The sequence below is a fragment of the Cnephaeus nilssonii genome, assembly GCF_951640355.1.
Source record: "Cnephaeus nilssonii genome assembly, chromosome: 6".
Lineage (NCBI taxonomy): Eukaryota > Metazoa > Chordata > Mammalia > Chiroptera > Vespertilionidae > Cnephaeus > Cnephaeus nilssonii.
Window position 1 is genome coordinate 27325983 of NC_137077.1, and position 9038 is coordinate 27335020.

The 9038-nt window shown below is 39.1% G+C and overlaps 1 pseudogene across 1 annotated transcript; it reads right to left on the reverse strand.

Annotated features, from left to right (window-relative positions):
* Positions 1-293: 293 nt before the first annotated feature.
* LOC307101296 (ubiquitin-ribosomal protein eL40 fusion protein-like) lies at positions 294-682 on the reverse strand (annotated as a pseudogene). The gene has a single exon. The product of its transcript is annotated as a ubiquitin-ribosomal protein eL40 fusion protein-like (transcript).
* Positions 683-9038: the final 8356 nt, after the last annotated feature.

Below are 9038 nucleotides of genomic sequence, written 5' to 3' on the forward strand. Positions count from 1 at the left end.
ATGTTAACTTGCTAGAATGCGTCTGTATTGTCATGTGTATAGTATATATTTAGACTCCACACTTGAGCATGGAATAGATTTAGAAAGTCTATTTCTTACGGTGGTCTTTCTTTTCTTTTATCGTAGGTTTGTAACAAGTTTTGTTGTTGTTTGGTTTTAGCACTTTTCCAAGACTGTAGAGAATTTGTTTTGTACTGCTCCTGTCAATGAAAGAAACTTTTTTTGAGGTCCCAGGTCTATGGGGCTCAGGTAGGGAGGTCACCCTGTAGGCCCAAGGAGGTGATGGAGGGACCTTATTTAACTTTCTTCTTGGGGCGCAGGTTGTTGGTGTGGCTGAACTTTTCCTTGTAGCAGTTGACAGCACGGGGATGCAGGTGGGAGGAACACTTGTGTCAGGTCAACTTGTCCTAGTTGTACTTCTGAGTGAGCTGGCGGGGGGTGGGGGGATCAATGATGCCACCCCTCAAACGAAGCACGAGGGGCAGGGTGGATGCTTTGAATGCTGTAATCGGAGAGAGTGCAGCCATCCTTCATCTGTTTGCCCACACAAATCAGATGCTGCTGGTCAGGCAAGATGCCCTCCTTGTCTTGGATTTTAGCTGTGACATTCTCAATGGTGTCACTGGGTTCCACCTCCTGGGTGATGGTCCTGTCAATTTCGGGTCTTCACAAAGATCTGCATCTCTGCTGGAGAAGCTGGCCTCCTTGCAGGGAAAGAGCACACATTTTTGTGGTCTGTTTTGTTTAAGGGCAGTACTACAAGGACCTGAGCCTTACCCAGGTGACCTTCTTTCACCTTTCCACATCTTTCTATACACTGGTGTTAGATTTTAGTCCTCAAGAATGAATGAAATACCCTTGAGCCACAACTGAGTCACTTTGAAGTTACTGGTCTGTTTTTGAGGGGTTTTTGTTGTTGTTGTTGCTGCTGGTACATTTCTTTTATTTTTATGCTTGATTCATATTTAACAACTTTCTAAATATTATTTTTTTTCAGCAGTTCTCTATGTCAGGGGTGGGGAACTTTATTTCTGCCAAGGGCCATTTGTATATTTATAACATCATTTGCAGGTCATACAACATTATCAACTTAAAAATTAGCTTGCTATACTTGGTCAGACATTTAATTCACTCACTCCTAAAGCCTTGGCAGGGCCAGACCAAATGATTTCATGGGCTTTATATGGCCCGTGGGCTAGACGTTTACCACCCTCCCTCTATGTGATGAAATAAAGTATCTCTTTATCAGCTTGGTCTTTCACATTTCTGGCAATTCATTTCCAGGTGATTCCTATGTTCACGTAAAATTTACAACCATCGATGGAGTAATTTAATGGTTTAATAAAGTCAATCTTGTTTTATTTATAACATAGTGATGATATAAGGCATTTCTTTGAATGTCTATATGTTCCTTAATGAAGAGAATTTTTATCATATTAGTATCCTTACATCAGCAGAGTAGGTTTACAAGTAGAAGACATAAATTATTAAAATGAATGAGAAAACTCAGTGAGGAGTATTTTCTCAGGATCCAAAGAAAGCTATCACCCAGCAAGAGGTAGCAGTAAACAAGAGTCAAATGCCACACAGAGCTCAGGTTTCGGAAGTACAGAACATTGTTTTCTGAATTTGAAATATGAAGGCTATTGAGCACTGTTGACTTCAGCAATAGTTGTTGTGGGAGCAAAGGTCAGATCGGTTTGAGTCAGAAAGTGAAAGGGGAGTAAAGCAGAGGCAATGAGTAAGAATTACACTTTAGAAATGCTTGGACATGGAAGAAAGGAAAGAAATTGCCAAGTAGCTAGAATCAGTCATTGGGATGAGGATTGATTTATTGATTTTTATTTTGGGAGACACAATATTATGTTTATAATCTGAAAATGAAGAGACAGTATGAAGAGTATTGTTGATTGAGGAGCGAGATGGAATCATTTGTGAAGTGAGTTGCTTGAGGAGGCAGTAGAAATAGGAATAACCTTGAAATTGCACACGAATTAAGACTTTGTAAAGACCACAATTTAGATGGCGACATAGAACCTATTATTTGCTTACCCATAAAACCATTCTTCCTCTATTCACTTATTACGCAAACCTTGATTTCATTAGAGTGCCAATGTGCTCCACCTGAGGGGTCAGTCTAGCCATTATTGATGAAGGTTCCTTATAGAAATACCTCCTTTTCCATATACTTATTATCCTAAATGTTCTTGCAGTTCTGGTCAAGGAAGCAAAAGGTTAGGTCTTCTAGGAAGTGTTTACATAAGTTTTCCTTTTACTGGTAAAAAAAGGAACTTGACTAAAAGATCCTTTTTGTTATTACCCTAATTCCTGATATTAAATGTGACTTATAACCCATGGAAACTCTGAAATCTTTAAAATCTATCTAAAAAACTCCCAAGTTTCACCTTAATATTTCCATTTTGGAAAAGTTATAAAATTACAGCAAAATTAATAATTAGTATCTCTTATTAATGAAGACACTATAATTGTTTTTGTTTCATATTAGGCAATTTGCCATTACTTACATGGATAAGATTCAATAAATATTAATTAAATAAAGCATTGGATTGTAACACATTCAGTTCATTTTATGGGAGACATATTCTAAAATGCTTTATTTAATTCCTCAAGATAAATTAATTCTCTCTGCTCAACTATTTTTAGGCATTATTTTCACCCATTTTATGAAAAGTACTAGAGGCCCGGTGCACGAAATTCGTGCACGGAGGGGGGTTGTCCCTCAGCCCAGCCTGTACCCTTTCCAATATGGGACCCCTCGAGGGATGTCCGACTGCCCGTTTAGGCCCGATCCTGGTGAGATCGGGCCTAAACGGGCAGTCGGACATCCCTCTCACAATCCAGGACTGCTGGCTCCCAACTGCTTGCCTGCCTGCCTTCCTGATTGCCCCTAACCGCTTCTGCCTGCCAGCCTGATCACCCCCTAACCACTCTGCTGCCAGCCTGTTTGCCCCCAACTTCCCTCCTCTGTCGGCCTGGTCACCCCTAACTGCCCTCTCCTGCAGGGTTGATCACCTCCAACTGCCCTCCCTTGCAGGCTTGGTCCCTCTCAACTGCCCTCCCTTGCAGGCAGGGTGCTTCCCAACTGCCCTCTCCTGCTGGCCATCTTGTGGTGGCCATCTTGTGTCCACATGGGGGCAGGATCTTTGACCACATGGGGGCAGCTATATTGTGTGTTGCAGTGATGATCAATCTGTATATTACTCTTTTATTAGATAGGTAGGATAGAGGCCTGGTACAGGGGTGGGGGCCAGCTGGTTTGCCCTGAAGGGCGTCCTGGATCAGGTGGGAGTTCCCTTGGGGTGTGGGGTGGCCTGATCGAGGGGCCTGTGGTGGTTTGCAGGCCGGCCACGCCCCCTGGCAACCCAAGCAGAGGCCCTGGTATCTGGAATTTATTTTCCTTCTACAATTGAAACTTTGTAGCCTGGAGCGGAGCCAAGCCTGGGGCTCCCTCCGAGGCTGGCCACCATTTGTGTTGGGGTTATAATTGAAACTTTGTTGCCTTAAGCGGTGGGCCCGGCCAGGGTGTGCGGAAAACTTTGCTTCCCCTGTTGCCGGCGGCAGCCCTGGCCTGCTCTCTCAAGCTCCATCCTGCCGCCATTTGTTTGAATTTGTTTACCTTCTATAATTGAAACTTTGTAGCTTGAGTGGAGGCTTAGGCCTGGCAAGGGCAGGCGCAAAGCTTGGCTTCCTCTGTTACCTAGGAAACCTTGCTCTCTGTGGCTGTAGCCATCTTGGTTTGGGTTAATTTGCATACTCGTCCTGATTGGATGGTGGGTGTGGCTTGTGGGTGTGTCGGAGGTATGGTCAATTTGCATATTTGTCTATTATTAGATAGGATTTCTTCCATATACTGTAGTTATCTATCTATCTATCTATCTATCTATCTATCTATCTATCTATTTATCTATCTATACTTTTTACCTCTTCCATTAGTATGGTCCATAAAACTAAGGTCAATTATTTGGATATAAGGAGAATAATTTACACAACTTAGGTCATATTTTTAAATAGGAAATTGCATGCCCTTTAGAATCCTCTCACTCTCCTTTCTTACCATCTGGAACATGGATGGAGTACTGGTGAATTAGTTTTGACCCTATGAAGACAAAATACAAAAAAAAAAAAAAAAAGAAAAAACCTCCAAACCTGGGATGTGAATCCTGGATGACTTTAAAGGAGCATTCTACACTATTTGCCCTGTTTCACCAATTTCTCCCAATGCCTAGCCATTATGAAAGCGACTTCTAAACACAGATGTCATCTGATGAAAGATGAGAAAGAAATCCTGCAAAGCTGAGTATTTCCCCCAAGGAAACCATATTTATCTGGAAATGATAGGATACATTAGAGCTGAAATGCTGGTGTTATTCACCCACTTCTTAACAGAAATAAAGATCTCTAATGGAATTAATTTAGTATAGTGAAAAAAAATCTGCACATCAGAGTTGTGACTGTGGACTTTAAAGTAGATTACATACAATAGATAGTTTATGGAATTATACAAATGTTTCAGCACTGTGTTTTAAACTTAGGTACAGAGGGGAAGGAGACAAGAACTCCGCTCCAGAGGGAGTGCTAGTAAGAGAAAAAAACAGTATAAATGGGTAATTGACATTCATCTTGTAAAGTTTTTATCATAAAAATGTGAGTAAAGGGTTAGGAGGCACACACAACAGGGAGAAATCAATTGAATCTAGGAGAATTAGAAACATTTTTTAAATCTGATTATTTCAAATACTTCTAGTAACATTGTCAGAGGTTAGGCAAGATACTTAACTCTGAGGTATCATCCTCTTATTAGATAAATCTATAACAACAAAAGCATAAAATGCTAATTAGACTGGACATCCTTCCAGACGACCTTCCGGAAGAGGCCCAGCTGTGAGGGAAGCCCGGGTCCCAGGTGCCAGAGGGAAGCCAGTGCTGGCAGCTGGGGGAAGGAAGGCCTACTCTTGCATGAATTTCGTGCATCCGGCCTCTAGTATTCAATGAAAGAAAGTCCAAGGAGCTTGGAAATTTGGAGACGATCTTGGGGCTACATGAAAGAAATTATATCAATTATGATTTTGACATTCACATTTGTCACAATTAGTTTTTAATAGCAAGTAATCATATTTTAAGACAAAAATTATGTCAAATATAATTTTCTAAAAAAATGAAACTCATCCTGGCTCAGATGGTTGACAGTCCTCCCATGCACCAAAAGGTGGCTGGTTCAATCCCCAATCAGGGCATATACCCAGGTTGCAGGTTCCATCCCTGGTCAGGGTCCTTATGGGAGGCAGCCAGTCGATCTTTCTCTCTATATATAAAAAAAAGTCAACAAAATCATATTTTTAAAAAATGACTCAACACATTTCTCCAAGCAAGCTGCTTTAATACCTATTTTTGGGGTCTATTGGCAGCTGTGTTAAAATATAGGTTCTTTTGAAAGATCATCATGACAGAGATCAGTTTCAGGGATGTGAAAACACTGCATAGCCAGAAAATTTCTCCCCTGGCTACCTGTTCTTAGAACTCTGATTAAGATTTTCTTGGGCACAGCAGAAGATAAATTGCTTCAATGTTCGAATTGCCAAATTCGAACCAGTAACAGCTATTCAAGCATTACAGTCTCTTAACTATTGTATAAAGTTTGTAAAAGATTGAGGGGTGATTATATCCGCTTAATTTCCCCCCTGTTTATGTTTAATAGGGGATGGATAAAGGAGGAAAGGGAATCTGAGTGTTGCATGGATATAATGATAAGGGGAATAACATGCACAGATTGTGACAATCCACTGGGGGGGAAAAATCCAAACTCATTTTGCTCTATGTCTTCTAAGCCATCTGAGAGCCTCCCTGCACTTACCGATACAGACACAATGACGCTGTGACTGAGTTTGCGGAAAGATAGCAGCACATATGTAGATGAAAGCACAAACAGATATTGATGAGAAACTGGGTTTCTATTTTTTAAAAAAAGGGAAAGTTGGTTGTTATTTTGAGGTATATGTGTTAATGTTTAAAATTGGAAACTTTAAAGAATATGTCACTTATTCAAACATGCCACTTTTTCTAAAAAGAGAAAGACAACTTTTCCCAGCGAGGCTGTTGTGAGAGGGTGGCTTTGGCTGGGGCAGCCTTTGTCTCCCCAGCTGTAAGAATCACCTCTACAATATGTCCCTTTTGTTTGCTTACTGGGCTTCAGTGCCTCTCTGGGGGTGGGGAATGTGTGGAGAAAAACCTGTTACTTTGTTACCCTCTGACCAGATTGTTTCCAGTCTGTGTGCATATTTTTATTTCAGAATCTTGTCTTAAATCTTGGCTTTCCTTTCCTTTCTTTCTTTCTTGCATATTTCTGCCCATCCTAAGTGAATAATCCTGGTTTTGAACCAAAAATAAAATACATGTTATTAATACATCAAATTCTGTAAATCCCTTCTGTGTATTCTTAAAATTGCCTGTGTAAGATAAAAAAAAAATATATACTGGCCTTTTATGTTCCACTTGCCAGCATGTCTAATCTTCTCTTTATAAAAATGTAGTTCCCATAATGCACTTTCAGTTCTCAGTGTGTGTTATAAGTTTCCTTTTTTTTTTTTTTATGGGCATACAATCTGTGTTTCTATTTACATATAGAAAGTTTATGTTAATTATAATACATAAATATAAATTGTATACATACATTCATTAAGATAAACACATTCTAGTCATTTTCGTGAGCATTGTTTTGCTAAAGACTTTTGGGCTTGGCACCACTTCACCACTTTGGATACTGAAACTGAGACTGAGAGACATTAACGATACTATATCCGTGCAGAGAGCTATGTAACACCACTGTTCATGCACATACAGACAATGGGGTCCGTAGAGGCCAGCTGGGCTCTGCTGAGAAGGGAGCCATATTTAGTCAGGGTCATACAAGAGTCAAACACATGTTCTTTAGTTTACACAAGATGCCAACACATCTCCAGTCTGAAATGGTCTCTTCTCCTCACCCCAAATGTAAAATAAATGCTTTAAAACATTATTGTATTGGACCAGAGCTCAAAATAGAAACTGCGTTTTCTATTTTTGTTTTTCTGTTTTGCTAGATTAGAATCAAGGTTTTTAACTTTCTGTTACAGATTTTATCTTTTAAAAGCTACATATTTTTACTACAGAAACATCTGGAAACATTAAATTTGGGGGCAATAAGTTTATTAAATTATACAAAACATACACACATATGTTCTGTGATTTTTAAACGTGTGTATTTTAAACGGTGAACTTTATTGATTAACATTAGATGACAAAATTAAAAAAAATTTGGTTTATATTACATGGGTGTTTCTGATTTCTTTAGATTTACAAATTAAAGTTTACTATGACCTTCACCATGGTGACCTTTAGAAAGAACTGAGCAGACTCATCTTTTCATTTAGGGCTTCAATTCACAAATCCGTCAAGGATGTTCTAAGGTCAGGCTCAGAATCCTCATGCCAGGAAGGAAGCAAATATATTTTCAATATTAACTATAGTATTCTCTAAATGTTACAAAATGAGTTTAGCTATTATACATGTGATAAGTGTGCCTGGACATTTTTGATTTGGTGAAATTATTAATTTTGATGTTAATACCTATGTAGAGATACTCCTCTTCCCAAGTTCTTTATTTGGGCCCATTGATAAGAATTTCTCCCATGAATTGAGGGATTAGTTGAAATAGCATTTCCAATATCTCTGTCCACCTCTGCCTCATTCTTATTCCTTAGGGAATAATAACTAATCTATTGATGTAAAACTTACTATTCTTCAGAATATTGCAGTAGGAGCAGCTACGAACCTACCTTTGCATATTATCTCTATCAATGACAGGAAGAAAATAATAGTTTATCTCTCTCTCATGTATAGAAATTTCACTGGTTTAAATCACCTTGGGACAGATTCTACTGTGTAGTTGGAGAAAGTGAACTATGTATGATATTTCTCATTTGCCCTTCCAATTAATTTTCAATTCTTCTCTGTCTTGCTCATTATCCCAGATTGTGTCATGGTTCCCACACCATTTGACTTGCTGTTGGGTTTGGCCAAAGGGCCACCCTTGTAGGATATTTAAGAGTGGGGACAGGACAGTGAAGTCAAAATATTTATTTCCCTACCCGTGATCCACAAGGTTGTATCCCTATTCTTACATTGAAGTTTACTGTTCATCTCAATGTTTCTTAACTTATCTGATACTGTTCTTCTGGTGTCCAGTAATCCCTTTCCAATTTGGCACCTTTGGGGCAGGGATGGTCATAGAAAATGCTACTATGTCTTGGGGAACTTCATCATGCACCTAAATCTACTAGTATATCATTATAGACAGTCTTTTAAAAAATAAAACCTCCTTGAATTACATATTTTCCATGTGGCATCTGACACACAACTGTGATTTCTAATAATTTCCAGAAAGGAAGAAAGGATGATTTCCCTTTTGAGTCTAACTTTTAACATATCTAGAAATTTCAAGATAATACCTCTGGAAAGGTAGTCTCAGAAAGACTAAGACCTTTATTTATCTCCAGTTTAAGATCTACCTTTTGCCCAATTTAGAATTTCAAAAACAGGTGCCCTCTTCCAGCTTAAGTGCTAGGCCATTCATTCACTACACTCCAGCAAAATTTTCTAAAACACAACAAGCATTCTCTCACTGTGAGAACTTTGTCCTTACTATTACCTCATTCTGGACCTCTTTTTCATAAAAGGTGTCCTTATGGCTGTCTCCATCACTTCAAAATAACAGTTGTTCAGCTCTTGAATAACCAATAAAACCTCCCCTGAGACACTCTCTAAATAAATATTCCGCTTCAGTTAGTCTCAAGCTCTTTCTTGCATGCTCCCATAATATACTCCCATCTCTGTATGCAAATATGTCAAGTTTTGACTGGCTCATCTTTTTCCTACAGTACCTTGCTAAAAGCATTGAAGTACATTCAACACACTGCAACATTCTGTTTTTATCTCTAAGCCCCCAAATTACATTCTCTTTAAGACATCTAATCTGCTTTCCA